Below are 16,361 nucleotides of genomic sequence, written 5' to 3'. Positions count from 1 at the left end.
TATAAATTGGAAGAGGGTGAAAATTGGCCTGAAATCGGATCTTTAAAATGCAATACTATATTGCAATCGATGTTGTTTTGCCAGAGAACTGAAAAATGGGATGAAATACCTTATGTGGATGTGTTCTTTGCTTTAAGAAATGATTGGGATCTACACGTGCAGTTTTCCCAAGCATTAGAAGTTAGTCCTGTGTCGCTCAAAGAAGGAAAAGGAGGCTGAGAGGAGACCACCTCGTTCTCTACAGCTCCCTCAAAGGAGGGTGTAGCCAGGGGGGGGGTCGGTCTCCTCTCCCGAGGAACAGGACAAAAGGAAACAGCCCTAAGTTGCGCCAGGGGAGGCTTAAATTGGATATTAGGAAAAATTTTTACACGGAAGGGGTTATTAAGATAGCATTGGAACAGGCTGCACAAGGAAGTGGTGGAGTCACCATCCCTGGAGGTATTGAAAAGCCGGGTAGACACAGAGCTTAGAGATACGGTTTTGTGGTGGTTTTTGCCAGTGTTAGGTTGATGGTTGGACTCGATGAACTGAAAGGTCCCTTCCAACCCGGGCAATTCTATGAACCCTATCGACCTCAGTCTAGTGGGAAAGTGGAAAGGACGAATCACACGCTTAAAACACAACTGAGCAAAATGTGTCAGGAAACCCCTATGAACTGGACTCAAGCTTTCCCTCTGGCTTTAGTAAGAATGAGGGTTCAGCCCAGGGGCAGACAACGTCATCTCATGGATGGAAGGCCATACCAGACGCCTGGATTACCGGGGGAAATGAGGATACAGGGAGAAATGGACGTTTGGAACTGGGGCCAGAAGATTTTACCCCCAAACTGGACAGGATCTTGCACTTTGGGGGCACTAGTTCCTAACGTAACTGTAGTAAAAAGGGTCATGAAGGTGCCACAAATTAGATCTTATGTAAAAACTATATTATAACGAATATTACTAACTTACGTAAAAACTTGTATCGAAATGAATGATCTTCCTGCTACCACCTGTTTGTCAAACAAAGTCCGTATTTATTGCATCCTTGTCTTAGGCCACCGTGTTCTCAAGGCCACATACATCCTTTCTTATCTTACTAAGTCCTTGAAACCATTTAGGATGGTTCCTAAAATAGCTACATTTCTTCTCTAAAAGAACATTCCCTACACTTTAACCATTGACGGAAGTCTGCTTTAGGTATTAATGAGGGCGCTGGGCTTGGGGGGCAGAAGGGGGGGCTCACTTTCTGCGGGGGCTGGAGGGCGCTGGGCTGGTCCCCAAGGGCCGGCTGGCCGAGGTGGGCAGGGGGGGAGGCGGGGGTGGGGGCGGGAAGGCTGGGCGGCTGTCCGGGCTGGCGGGGGCTGCTTCCTGGCTCTCCGTGGCCGCTTTTCCAGGCGCAGGCGACGGCTGCTGGTGTTGGGTCCGGCTCCCAGAGGTGCTGGCACGGGCGGTGCGGCTGTCTGGGTGCGAGGGGTGGCTGTGGGAGCTGCGCTGGGCTCCTGAAGCTTTGGCCAGGCGCCTGTGGAGAGAGGAGGCTGCTGAGGCCCCGGCGCGGCTGCGGTGCCGGGCGGGTGCGAGGGTGCGGGACCGCGCTGGGCGCCCCGGGGGGTGTGGGCACCCGGCTGCACGCGGGGAGCTCCGTGCAGAAAACGGGGCTCCACGCACCCCTGGGCTGGGGCTCTGCTCGCCGGCCCACGGCTCCTCTCCTCTCCGCCCTGACCATCCTGACTCGGCTGCTCTGCACGTGCTGGGGAGGAGAGCGAGGGGACCAGAGCTGGGCACAGCACTGCAGGGCCAGGAGAGCCTCCTGCTCTCCTTTCTCAGCGTGCCTGGCAAAGACCAGCACTCGGCTCCCCTGCCCAGCCCTGGCCAGACAGGGGGACAGCCCTCGGCTCCCTGTTTGCTGAGGTGCTCTCCATCCCCTCTTCAGAGGAGGGATCTGAAGAGATACACACCGCTGCAGGGACAAGAGCCCTGCCGCTGCTGAGAACACGCACGCTGGCAGTGTTGGGGTGCAGATGGGACAGACATCTCGTTCTCCAAAGCGAGGCCCATAGCTGGGAAGGTTCCTCGCCACGCTCTGCGTTGCTGGGACACCTTGGCCAAAGGGAGTGTCTGGGACTGATGGCATCACCTGACAGAGCGTGGCCAAGGACCTAACTCGGCACTCCAGAATACCCGACCTCTACATGCTTCACGGCTAAGAGCAGCCACCCAATACAGGTGTTTGGCACCTCCTCCCCGCAACAACTTACTTTTTTCTCTGCCTCCACAGGCAGATCCCACCACACAATCCCATCCCAAACAGCACGGAGCCTAAGATCGCCATGGCGCCTTCTGTGCAATACTTCCGGAAATCTTTAGGTTCCACGGCATTTAGGTTTCTCGTGCCATCCACACCTGGAGGAACAGTTCTGTAGGTTAGTGTGTCCTGCGCGCTACTGCTGATCTCACAGGAGGTCCCACATGGCCAGCAAATGTTCTCTCTCACTTTGTTAGCATCTCCGAGCGAGGGAACACCCTGGGGCTGCCACGTTTCCGTGGTTTTGGTAGAAGCAAAGGGAACTCCCAAAGCCATCGCAGATCAATGCACTCTGGAGCCTCTTTCTCCTCCCACCCCCAGCTCTCCCTCCCCAGCCCGGGACCCCCACCCGCAAGGGACGGACAGAGTCAGGCCCTCTCGGGAGACACCCCAAACTCTCTCTCCCTCTTTGCCTTTTCTCCAGCGTGGGCACAGCTTGCGTGCCCCTCATTTTCAGGACTTGCCTCCCACTTCTGGTCCCCTGCAAGACTGCTCAGTACCTGCACTCAGTGGAAAAAAGTCATCTGTCTGGGCGTGGCGGGCTTCCCCGGGCTCGGACCGCACTGCCAAAAAACAGAGGAAGGGAAAGCCTCAGCGTGGCTCAGGCACAGAAGGTGCAGAAGGACGGTGCGGGGTCCCTCTACGCCGTGCCCCATCTGTCAGTGCATCCTTTTGGACCCCAGTTCACAGGAGGGATCCCCTGCTGTTGTGCCTCGGGGGACTCACGGTCAGCTCTGGGATGCAGGTGTTGCGGGATGTACGTTCCATTTAAAGTCCTGTTTCCCATCATCTGCTGAGCGTGGTTCAGGCGGCCTCGTTCCCAAAAGGGCAAAGTCCTGAAACTCTGGTGAACTGGCTGTGGTGGGCGGTGAGCATCTCCCCACATCCACAGCGGGTTACGCGTGAGCGTCTCTCTGGCACACTGCTGGCCATCACCTCCACAGACCAGAGGGGACAGTCATCCTCAGAGAGCCGTTCTCCGTACTAATTGTGCTCTGTGCTAACTCGGTACCATTGCTTTGTGCTAATAGTTTGGCTGCTGACACCCCGTGCAGTAGAGGCACCAGGGGAAGAGCCTGCAGACACCCAGTGATTGCGATTCAGGAGGCTGGATGACCGCGGGACAGCAATTACCTGGCACGTCTGTTGATTCAGTTGCCCTCGTTTCTTCATCAGAGACGGGCACTGCCTGACCGCCTCCTTCCTGAAGCACCTTCTCGTCCGTCACTGTCGAGAGAAAGAAGGTCGGTTTAATTAGAAGTTAACGGTTCCTCGTCAGGAACACGGTATCTTCAGGAGGCAATACTTCTCAAAAGACATGAATAACGCTTAAAAACAAAGCCTGGCAATTTGGGGGTGCGCCTGGTCACTGCTCCAAACATGTCCTTCATGGAGAAAAATTTAAGCGCTAGACACTTTTCAGTTTACCAGTGCACACAAGAGCCCTCAACCCCCCAAAAGAAGTGGGAAACCACACCCAAGTTACCTAAAATGCAATTGGGAGCAGAAAGCAACCCCCTCCCCCCCTCCACCCCGAGATGGACTTCACAGCCCTTCATTTGAGCTGCCTTCATGTTAAGTGTCCGGCCTCAAGCTGGGTGTCCAGCTTTCACCTGTCCCTGACCGTAAGGTGTCACCCAGAGTCCTCAGACATCAAGGAGGACAACGGGGCTGGAGCAGGCTGTGAAGCTGGGGCTGCTCCCGTCCTGGCCAGGGCATGTCTGCAGCCCAGACAAAGTCTGCCGGTCCCAGCGACCCCAAGCTGCCCGCTCATCCTCTTGGCCGCCCAAGGGCACCCTCCCCTCTGGCGACTGGCAGGGTGCTGGCCCTCTCACGGCTTCTCTGCAATCAGCTCCTCGGCAAGTGCCTCACGCACTCAAGGCGTGAGCACCGCCGGCTCCTGCCAGCTGGACACCAACGTCTGCCCAGAACAGCTCTGAGGAGTAAGGCTCTAACTGGGGCAGCAGCTCTCCCGGGGACTCAGCTTGGAGCACAACTGGCAGCAGGGACTCTGGACCGTCTCTGTCTGCAGCTCGCCAGTGCCTGCAAGGCGTGAAACGGAGCGTCACCGCGGGGAGGCTCCGATCCATCCCTTCCTGCTGTGGAGGCTATGGCTTGTGCATACAGGCATCTAAAACCTCAGCTTCCCCAGCCTTCTGGTTAAGAGTGATATATGCCCACCATGTACTGCCTTCTGCAATTCCTTCAGCAGCTCCTTTAGGAATTCTGACGACCGATGAGAAGACTTTCTTCTTTCAGCTTTATTCTTTGCTCTTTGAGGACCTTAACGGAAAGCAGCAAGTTAAATTTCTCACAAATCAAATACTGAAAACGAGCGCTTCATCTGGGAAGTCAGTCAAAACTGACTACTCGCCCCTGCGACGCCAGGGGAGCTTCAGCTGAGAAGCTGGAGAAGCCCTCTCTGTACCCACGTCTGCAACCAAAGACCCACGAGAAGTTTCCATCATGCCTTGGCATATACACCCCCATAACTGAACAGCAGAACACGTCAGGGGACCACGTAATGGCAGGGCACGCAGGATGCAGGCCTGTGTTCTGTAGAATATAGACCCGCAAGAGATGCCTCGCTCCCATCCGGGCTTTGAGCTGGACCTAAAAAGCCACGATGTACCCATGCCATCTCCCTGAGCGTCAGCCCGGGAAGCTGGGTATCCATGGCCTCCAGCCACGTCTGGAAACAATCAGAACAGAGCAGCTCCCGTGAAATATTTCAAGAGGCTTCCTCCGATCTGAACGGCAGCGACTGCAGTTCCGACACGGGCTTGACCCGTGGCACGCGTCTGTCCCTTCCACGCAGGAGAATCATGCACAGTCACTGTGCACCTGGACCATGCCCGTCTAAACCAAAGCATGCCCGGAGCTGTTGGGAGAAAGGACTCCCTGGAGCTCACACCAGCTCCAAACTCAATCCCAACAAGCCCGCTGGCTTCGCAGCAGGCACTGGGAGCAGCGCAGGGTTGGAGAGGCTGGGAAAGAACTCTTTGCAAGGCAGAGTGACCCGGGGCACATCACTGAGCCTGACCCGCTCCCTCTCGGCTCTTCTGCATGCCTGGGCATCGGCCAAGAAAATACCAAGTCACACTTGCCATCAACAGACTATTAAAACCGAAATGCTCACTCATTCAAGCGACAAACCTGTGGGATCGCCCTGAGGCTCCTGCACAAGATGCGGCCGAGAAGTCGGGTGGCCGTCGGCTACAGCTGTAATGAAGCACGTTTCCATTAGATGTTGTGATCTACTTCTTTCTCAGTGACCTGCAGTGACTGGAGGGGGTCAGGTCATGACGTGGGACCCAGACGTGGGTGGAGATTTCCAAAGCTGCAGAGGGGCCTGGCTGACCTGTTGGCTGGCGCCTGGGGCTCTCAAAATACTGTTTCCAGGCCAAGTGCACGTCCATCCTCAAGAATGGGATGGACAAACGTATGGCCCCTCGGGGAACCCTCCTGGGAGATCTCTACTGTGCACAAAGAAGCCCATGGGAAGCACCAGGGGAAACAATGACCATTCACACCTCTCGTGGAGAAGAGCCCACTGGCCAGTGGGAGCCTGCACCGGTGTGTCCACGTCTGCTCCCAGGCTGTGGGCCGGGGCTCTGTGTCCCATGGGGCCTGGATTCGCCCCAGGAGAGCACTGCAGGGCTCGAGCAGACACCTCCCACGGACACACGTCCCCGAGGCTGAAGGCCGAGATCCAGCCGGGGAGCAGCAGAGCCATGGCCCGGGGCACGGCTGTGACCAGCCCGGGGAAGAAGCTCCTGTGGTGCCGCTCCGGCCCAGACCTGCAGGGTGAGGGAAGGCTGCTCCGGGGCAGGGAGGCACACGGACGGCTTTAGGGACGGTTTCTCGCCCCGTGGCGCTGCTCCCGGCCCCACTGTTTGCCTGGAAAATGCCCCCACAGCAGCCACGGCCCCCTCCACCGCCCCGTGAGGCATCTGCCTCCCGGCACCCGCAGAGCTGGCCATGGCTCACCCGGCTCCGCCGCTCTCCTGGCCCTGCCCCACCACGACCCCAGCCCCGCTGTCACCCCGAGGTGCGGTGGGTGCTGCGCCACGCTGCCAGGGCTGGGTGATGGCCTGCCCACCTACCTAATTCCCGTGCTATCCACGGAGCAGCCCAGGCCTCTTGGGCTGGCAGGAGCACCAGGAGGAGGATAAGGAGGCGGGAGGGGGTCACCGCCCCCTGCACCTGCACCATGCTGCTGCCTATGCTGCGCTGCTGCTGGCTCTGCTGCTGCCGCTGGCACTACTGCCGCTGCTGCTGCTGGCGCTGCTGCTGCTGGCACTGCCGGCACTGCTGCGACTGCTGCTGCCGCTGCTGCCGCTGCTGGCACTGCTGCAACTGCTGCTGCCGCTGCTGGCACTGCCGCAGCGCTGCCCGCGGCACAGCAGTGCACACCAGGACACCTCCCAACGTCTCTCTGTGACCTCACAGCGCGGCTCTGTGACCTCACAGCGGCCTCCCCACCGCAGCCACGCCCCTGGGCACCGCCCCTCCTCCAAGCCCCGCCCCCTGCGGCACCGGCTGTGACACCCGCGGGGACCCAGCACAGCAAAACTGAGCGACCCAGGCTCGTCCCCAGGCAGTGACCTGGGAAACACTGCTTTTCGGCTTGGCAGGGAGTCTGGCCGAAACGCTCCCACAACAAGGAGACTTTGCTGCACCTCTGCAAGTCGGGGGTCTCTTTTGTCAAAGGGGACACAAGACAGAAAACAAAACTGCTGTCAAAAAAAGCCCAGCTTTACTCAGCACGTGAGCCTTTTTCCTGCGGTCTCTGGGGTGGTTCCCTCTCGTGCAGCACAAAATACTTGCGAAACCTGCATCCCTGTCACGGATAGCCCTTGCCAATGAGTTACTGAGCCTGCAAAGTACTGCACTTCCTCCTTCTACAGCCCTCTGGGGAGCAGAAGTGGAGGAGGGTGGACCTCTCTTGGGAGGCAGTGCTGGCCATGGGAGCGCACGGGCCACTGGGCAGACTGGGGGATACGGGGTGCTCGGCCCAGGAGGAGGAGTGCTGGCAGGAGGTGCTCGTTTGATAGGGAAACTGTCACCTGGCTGTGCCCCGTGAGCACCCCACTGTGTGTCCTCACCCTGCACCCGCACACAGCTGAGCTCTACACGGGGTCTGGCTCTCCAAGACACTTTTCTGCCTGGTCCATCCCCTCCCCAGCTCTCCCCACCTCCCCTGCTCTCTCCCCAGCCCAGCCAAGACCAGCAGAGCCCCCCAGTCTGGGCTGGCCCCACAGTATTGCCCACCACAGGGTGATGCAGAGCTCTGGGCGCTCACCCCACAGTCACAGCCCCTCCGAAGAGCACAGCAGGTCCTGGGGAGGAAAAAGAGGTCTCAGCCTGGTCATCAGCGCCAGGGCCGAGTCCTAGCAGCAGCCTCAGGAGACAGAGGCCAGTGCTTTGCTCATGTCCATGTCCCCAGAGAGCCTTTCCCCAGGGAACTGTGTCCGTGCTGGACTGGCCGGCTGCTCCGGCCCCAGCCCTATGCTCCCCACAAGACCCTGAGTTGGTGGTGCTGCTCTGCAGGGCAAGTGGGCTGTGGTGCCCAAAAGCCACAGGGAGACAGTCCCAGGCAAGTCCTGTTGATCTGTCATCATTACCATTGGAACTGGGCACCCACACTTACAAGGCTCAGGACAGACCCATTCCCCAGCGCGTCGCCCCATGCCATCCACCCCCGAGGCCATGAAGAACCCCAGCACATAATCATGGCCTCACGGCTGCAATCTCTTCGGCCTCTTCCTGACCTCGGCTTTGGAAGAAGAGCCCAAACTCCAGACACAGGAACTGAGAAAATCCCCTTCTATTAGAAAGACCCACGTGGCATAGGAGACAAACTGTGCCACTATTTCAGACACACGTACAAAGGCCTCTGGGTCAGACAGGCTGGGTTCGTGCCTCGAGACAAGGGGAGTGGATGTAGACACTCCTGGGCAAACAGGACTATCACAGATAAAATGCCCAAAGCGCAGCAAGTTCTCGACATGAATTCAAAATCAGTTTTGAAGAGACACGGGCTGTTTATCACTGCTGAAAGACAAGCGATTGAAGAAGCTTCTTCAGTGCGTCATTGAGCTCCTGGCTCCTCATGCTGTAGATGAGGGGGTTCACTGCTGGAGGAGCCACCGAGTACCAACTTGCCACCACCAGATCTAGAGATAGACCGGAGATGGAGGGGGGCTTCAGGTGGGCAAGAACTGAGGTGCTGACAAACAGGGAGACCACGGCCAGGTGAGGGAGGCACGTGGAAAAGGCTTTGTGCTGTCCCTGATCAGAGGGGATCCTCAGCACAGCCCTGAAGAGCTGCACATAGGACACCACAGTGAACACAAACCAAAGAATAAAGAGGCACTAACCACAGGAAGCCCAAATTCCCTAAGGTAGGACTCTGAGCAGGAGAGCTTGAGGATCTGGGGGATTTCACAGAAGAACTGGTTTATGGCATTGCCCTGGCAGAGGGGTAGTGAAAATGTAATGGCCGTGTGCAGGAGAGCATGGAGAAACCCACCGCCCCAGGCAGCTGCTGCCGTGTGGACACAAGCTCTGCTGCCCAGGAGGGTCCTGTAGTGCAGGGGTTTGCAGATGGCAGCGTAGTGGTCATAGGCCATGATGGTGAGAAGAGAAAATTCTGCTACAATCAAGAAAAGAAAGATACCTGTTCAGCACATCCTGGGTAGGAGATGGCCCTGGTGTCCCAAAAGGAATTGGCCATGGCTTTGGGGACAGTGGCGGAAATGGAGCCCAGGTCAAGGAGGGAGAGGTTGAGGAGGAAGAAGTACATGGGGGTGTGGAGGCGGTGGTCACAGGCTACGGTGGTGATGATGAGGCCGTTTCCCAGGAGGGCAGCCAGGTAGATGCCCAGGAAGAGCCAGAAGTGCAAGAGCTGCAGCTCCCGCATGTCAGCCAGAAGGAGGAACTCAGTGACGGAGCTGCTGTTGGGCTTTTGTTCATTCTGGGCCTGGGGACCTGTTCATGGAGGAATAAGCAGTGAGTTGTTAGGGTAGACTTCTCTGAGCAAAGCCTACTCCATTTCTCAAAGAACTCCCCCCAAATTGCCTCGTCTCTTTCGGGAAACCTTTGGCTCATTAATTCTGATAGGCAATGTGAGGATGAACATGAGGCAACTTACAATATTGTGAGTGGAGACCTCGTAAATACAGCTGATGGAAGAGAAAGAGAGAGACTGAGCTCTCCCCGTGGCACATGACTCCAGCTGCTCAAATGAGTAACTCTAAAGGCTGCCCTGAACGTAATGAGTGGGGACAGATTCAGTTGCCCTAATCCGGGCCTCCACTGTCATTTCAGTTGGCCAAAGAAAATTCCCAGCAACCTCTAAGAGATATTGGCCTACCTCTATGAACTGCTCCATCAGCGCTTGCAGTTACCTGCACGTATCTTCGGTCACCCCTGACACCTTAAATGTCACCAGACGTTGTGTCTGAACAGCCCAACCCTGCACTCCATCCCCATTAACTGGCAAGGGAACCGAGACAAGGAGCTCACCTGCAGGTGACTGTTTTTGTGAACGCCTGAAGACCTGATGCAAGAGGAATCCCACCTCCTGTGGGTTTGTGTTCTGCATGGGAGGGAGATAAGCCCACTTTTAGCCCCAGGGACGCAAACCCACAAATGAGATTTGTCTTTTGACCCATCTGCATCTCTTCCCTCAGAAGGGGTAAAGGTGATCCCTCCTTGTCACCGTCCTGTTGTCCTGTCAAATGATGAGACAAGGAAAGGTGATTCTCATGCCCAAGTCTTTTCCTCACAGGAAAAATGACAGTGCTGGGAATAAATGTCTCTGCCCAGCTGATGGAGGGAACATCAGGGATTGCTTCAGCCTGCTTCCCCTGGAGCCCCAGGGACACCTGGAGGGAGCCCAGAGGGAGCAGAAAAGGTTCTTCTTTGGGCTGTTCCTCTGCTGCTGAGCTGGGCCGCGCTCCTGGGATGGAGGGAGCTCATGGAAAACAGGCAGCGCCGCAGAGAGACAGCTCTGCCCAGGAGCAGCTCCTCTGCCAAGCGCAGCAGGGCTGAGGGCACTGCCTGCAGGCACCAGAGTGGAGAGGAGTGAGGCAGAGAGAGGTTAAAGGCAGTGTGGAAAGGGAGCATGCTGAGAGCTGACTGGGGGAGAAATCTTTATGCTGTAGGTCTCTGGGTGCAGGGCAATGCAGCTTCAGTTTCTGCAGGGATCTCCTAAAGCTGGCACATCCCACAGCTTATGGGATCTGTAAGTGCAACTCTCACAGTTTTGCTGTTTTAGAGGAGGAGGACGTGCTGCAGATTCCACATTCACTGCACCATCAAAACAACAGAACATGACGGCTGCCTTCTCCTAATGGCTGGTATGCAAAGAGAGATCTGCACCTGTGGTGCCCAGGGATGTCCTTTCAAGCAGGGTCCCTGCACCCCAGGGCTCTGTGTGCCGGGGCAGGGACTCTGCCGCCTGCCAGGGTCAGCTCTCAGCCTGCCCGGGGAGCTCCCCATGGAGCTGTGGGGAGAAGCTGTGGGTGGAAGGAGTGACCCCCGGCAGGGCAGTGTCCTTCTGCTGTTGAGAGGGTGCTGCGTGGGTCAGGGCTGCTCACAGCTCCAGACCAGCCCCAGAATATTTCCGAGGAGGTGCTTGAAGGAGAAAATCAAGGCAGGGATTACGATAAAGATAAGAAGCTTTCCTGAGTCTGTCTTTATCGTTTCCTACTGCAGGAAGGGACAGGTGGTGGGAAGGTACGGCAGGGTGGAGGGAGAGAGAGAAGGGTAAATGCGAAAGGAGCTTTCAAATTTAAACAAGTCACTGGGACTCCTGAACTGCAACTCTTGAGTCATCAGCAGATTTGCCAGAAGCCTCGTAATGTGCCTTCAGCCACTCCTCTGCCCACGGACAGCACCAGCATCACCTTTGCTGGACCCATCAGGGTTGTTCTGACCTGCTTTGTTCCACCTGCAAACGGGAACATTCACCCAGCCAGTGCCCTGCCAACAGGCAGGTTTCTGTGGGGCCAAGGTGAGCGCTCAGAGATTGGGGTGGGGTCTGTGAGCACTCACAGGGAAAAGACATGGGAAAGGGAAATACCTCCCAGGAGGAAAATCTCCGGGAGGCAGAGATATGATCAGGGAACGAGAGGAAAGAAAACCCAGACATGTTGTGGGAGGGAGAATTCAGAAAGCCCTGTGCAATGCCCTCCAATGCAGACCTGTTCATCTAAGCAAGCCCCCTCGACTCCTCTCCCACCCAGCAAAGCCTCAGCCCTCAGCAGTGTGGAACCCACAGCGCGAGACACCTCCTCTGCAGCCAGGGCTCCAGCAGAGCCCTGGTGCAGCTCCCCAGCATCGCGCCAGTTCCCTCTGGAGAGCACGGGGGCCGAGAGCAACGGCCTGGCAGCGTTGGTGTCTGGGATGTGGTGTGCACATCTCCGTAAAGGTACTGCTGTCCTGAGTGCCCGGCTGCCTCTCCCCTGACCTCTTTAAGCTCACCGTATTTTTCCTTGTTCCTCTACTGGTCTGTGTTACTGCTATTGGTACCTTGTTCTGGCTGTCCCACTCTCTGGGGAGGCTGAGTTTGAGCTGCAGAGTCACACACTGGTCTTGTGTGTTCTTTCACGCGGTTGTGCCCATGGAAACAAGCACCCAGGTTTCCTCACACATGTGGAGATGTGGTCAATGCAGTCTGTGGGGCTGGGATATGAGCTGACTCGTAATGAGAAGTCATCGTAAGGACAACTGGATTCCTCCCTGAGGTGTCCTTCCAAGCTGTGAGCTGCCCTCAGGGGTTCAAAGATTTTGGTATTAATAATGGTTGTGATGTTAGCATTTGTATGTCTGTATGTGCTCATAACATGTACTGTGAAGATACGTGTATCACTTGCCAGTAGGAGCACCTAGAAAATGGGACTTTTATGAAGAATTTAAAATAAGTCCCAAAGAGGAGGAAATTGATACCGGTAATCCATAAATGGTTAAACTGTAGAGAATGTTCCTTTAGAGAAGAAATGTAGCTATTTTAGTAACCATCCCAAATCCTTTCAAGGACTTAGTAAGATAAGACAGGATGTATGTGGCCTAAGACAGGGATGTAATAAATATGGACATTGTCTGACAAACAGATGGTAGCAGGTTAGCTTTAATGATCAATTAAGCAGTTAGAATGTTTTGCCAATGTGAAAAGTGAGCCAAAGGCCAGATGAAGACTGAGGAAGAAACGACCCTCACTCAAAACGAGGACCACCAGAAGGCACGACGACGCATGCCCAAAAGCTGCTTGTAATATGCAAATGAATTCTCAGAAATGTAATTAATATGCTAATGTTTTCTTGGCGTGACATTGAGTATGTAGGCCTGTTGTGTATAAATTTGGTTTGACAACAAGCATTCGGGGTGCACAACAGGAGGAGCTATGCCCTGTGCACCCAGCGCTGCAACAAAGAATGCCTGCTTTCTAAAACTTCAAATCGAGTCTTTATGAAGTTTTACCTGCCGGTTTGCGGTAACACAATTCCCATCAGCAAGAGACAGTTATTTTACTGGGGTTGCCAGTGATCCCTGCAGTCGCGTTGTCTCCTCCCTACTGCCTGGGGCCCAGGGCAGCCGCTGAGGCGGTGGGGAACGTGGGGTGCAGGGAGAGGACACGCCTCTGAGCGGGGGCCTCCAGCCCTGGCTTGAGCGGACTGCGCAGCCCCGATCTTCAGGTGTGCTGGGTGCCCCAGGGCTATTCCCCATTCCCCTCCCTGCTCCAGGGAGCACCCAGACCAGGCTGCTGGGCCAGGAGAGCTCCCCCCACACCGGTCCCCCTGCACGGCCCCTGCCCTCGGGGAATCCCCAGGGATGGGTTGGAAAGAGCTATGCCCCTCTCTGGCAGGCTCAGCCGGCCATTTGCTTCAGCGGCCAGGGCGGCAGCATGGCTGGAAGACGAGGCCGACCCATCGCCCTCTCCCACATCTCCTCCTCGCTTATCCCCCCTTCAACCGGGCACAGACCCCCCGGGAGCTGGTACAACGACCCTCTGGCCGCCACCGTTACCCCTCAGGCCACCCCTGCGTGCCCCCCCTTCTGCCCCGCCCACCCGCAGCAAACCCCGCCTCCCATTGGCTCACCCACCGCCCTCATCCCACCCATGGCCCCCTCTTCGTGCCACCATTGGGCCAGCGGCTGCACTCGCCCCGCCCCCTCGCTCCTGCAAAAGCTCCCCTCAGGTGGAGAAAAAAGCTGGAGAAGTGCCCCCCCCTTTCCCCTCAGGGCCACAAAATGGCCGCCCCATGTGGTTTCACCCGGTAAAAAAAAAGATAAAAAACACCCCCAAACCACCCAAAATATCCGGTTTTACCAAAAGAAAGGGATTTAAAGCACCTGTGCTGACCCCGGCCGGCCCTCGTAATGCGCTGCCAGAGCCCTTCCCTTGGGGGGGGGGGGAGGGGGGAGAGAAAAGACAAAATGGCAGCTGCGGCTCAGGGGGCAAACTCCCATCAGCCAGGCCCTGGGGTATGGGATGAGGGGGAAACCTGCGTCCCACAACCCCAGGAAGGATTTCACCACCTGCTTGTGCAGCCAAAGACGCTGTGAGGGGGAAGGCGGACAACTTAGGATGGACACCATTCTATTTTGGGGGTGTAAAATGGATTTTGGGGAGCAGTGGGACCCCAGGGTGCAGCGGTGGGGGTCTGAGGTGCTCTGCAGGTTATGGGGGGGGCTTATTTGGTGTCGGGGGGGGACATGGAGTGCCCTATAGGGGATGGGGAACACTGCGAGGTGGAAATGGTGTGCCCTGAGTAATCAGGGGTGCCCTAAGCGATGGTTGCTGCCCTGAGTAATGGGGGTGCACCCTCCTCTCTGACTGCCCGCACCCCCCACCAGCTGAGCCCCCCTACTGTTATAATTGAATTTAAACCAATCAAGTCCGAAATGGATTCTCTAAATATTTATTAAGGTAGGAAAGCAAAAGCAGCGCTGGGCGGCCGGGGAGTCGCAGCTCCACCAAGGGCTCGCAAATTCAAGCAAGCTGAACAGTCCCTTTTATCTCTCCTGGATTCAGCTGCAACATCCTTTGCTTCTTCCGTAGTCGTGGTTTTCTTCGAACTTGTACTTGCTTCAGGCGACTTTACAATACTAGCTTATGCAATTGAGATTTACACAGAGATAGAGGTTGTCATGGTATCTTAGCTCTTATCTTCACAATGCCTAAACTATAGGAACAGAACATTGTAGTTTTTCTTGGTATACAGGACGTTCCTACATCAGCTATAGCAAGGCTTAAGCTATTTCCTCTTCTATTGGTTTGGTTAACATTTTACCTCTAGTTACATTGTGGTTTAACATCTGCTCAAGATATCATTATAGCTAGACTTTTCTGAGACGCCTCCGTGTCTGGTATGGCAAGATGGTTCTTGAGTCACTGATCAGATAGCAAATTACCTCCAATTACTTATTACAATTCCCCCCTTTTCTTTTATCTATAAATAATTTGCTGATCGAACCTGGACAATATTTCACAAGCCACGTCTACCTCAGGATTTTCTAATTCAGATTGCTTCATTACCATTAATTGCACTGTCTCCAACCTGTTTTTAACAAAAGCTACAAATTTGTTAATAACACAAGGCCCAAAGGTTAGAGTTAGCAATAGCATTATGAGGGGCCCTGCCAGGGTGGAGATTAGGGTAGTTAACCATGGTGACTGGTTGAACCATGATTCAATGCAATGATACTGAAAAGAGGTATTGTCTTGGAGAATATGAGGAGAGGTGGGTAGGTGTGGAATCTCTCGGGTAGCAGGTAGCACTTGGTAAAACTTGCTCTTAACATCACAGCGCTTAAGTAATATCTGTTTTGTTTTGACCCAGGGTAAGTTTGCCTCTAGACGTTGTTTTAAAAACGGAGGGAGGCATCCCTTGTTTTAGTGTATTTAGAGACATTGTGTGATCTTTTTGGTACCGAAATGGGTGCTGCTGTTTCCCACGAGACACCCCCTTGCTCTCCTCTAGAATGCATCCTGAAAATTTGGAATAAATTTGGAGGGGATCCCATGACTAAAATTAAATTAGTAACATATTGCAATCAATGGTAGCCACAGTATAAATTGGAAGAGGGTGAAAATTGGCCTGAAATCGGATCTTTAAAATGCAATACTATATTGCAATCGATGTTGTTTTGCCAGAGAACTGAAAAATGGGATGAAATACCTTATGTGGATGTGTTCTTTGCTTTAAGAAATGATTGGGATCTACACGTGCAGTTTTCCCAAGCATTAGAAGTTAGTCCTGTGTCGCTCAAAGAAGGAAAAGGAGGCTGAGAGGAGACCACCTCGTTCTCTACAGCTCCCTCAAAGGAGGGTGTAGCCAGGGGGGGGGTCGGTCTCCTCTCCCGAGGAACAGGACAAAAGGAAACAGCCCTAAGTTGCGCCAGGGGAGGTTTAAATTGGATATTAGGAAAAATTTTTACACGGAAGGGGTTATTAAGATAGCATTGGAACAGGCTGCACAAGGAAGTGGTGGAGTCACCATCCCTGGAGGTATTGAAAAGCCGGGTAGACACAGAGCTTAGAGATACGGTTTTGTGGTGGTTTTTGCCAGTGTTAGGTTGATGGTTGGACTCGATGAACTGAAAGGTCCCTTCCAACCCGGGCAATTCTATGAACCCTATCGACCTCAGTCTAGTGGGAAAGTGGAAAGGACGAATCACACGCTTAAAACACAACTGAGCAAAATGTGTCAGGAAACCCCTATGAACTGGACTCAAGCTTTCCCTCTGGCTTTAGTAAGAATGAGGGTTCAGCCCAGGGGCAGACAACGTCATCTCATGGATGGAAGGCCATACCAGACGCCTGGATTACCAGGGGAAATGAGGATACAGGGAGAAATGGACGTTTGGAACTGGGGCCAGAAGATTTTACCCCCAAACTGGACAGGATCTTGCACTTTGGGGGCACTAGTTCCTAACGTAACTGTAGTAAAAAGGGTCATGAAGGTGCCACAAATTAGATCTTATGTAAAAACTATATTATAACGAATATTACTAACTTATGTAAAAACTTGTATCGAAATGAATGATCTTCCTGCTACCACCTGTTT

Source organism: Numenius arquata, unplaced genomic scaffold (assembly GCF_964106895.1).
Source record: "Numenius arquata unplaced genomic scaffold, bNumArq3.hap1.1 HAP1_SCAFFOLD_133, whole genome shotgun sequence".
NCBI lineage: Eukaryota > Metazoa > Chordata > Aves > Charadriiformes > Scolopacidae > Numenius > Numenius arquata.
Note: the sequence above shows the minus strand (reverse complement) of the source record.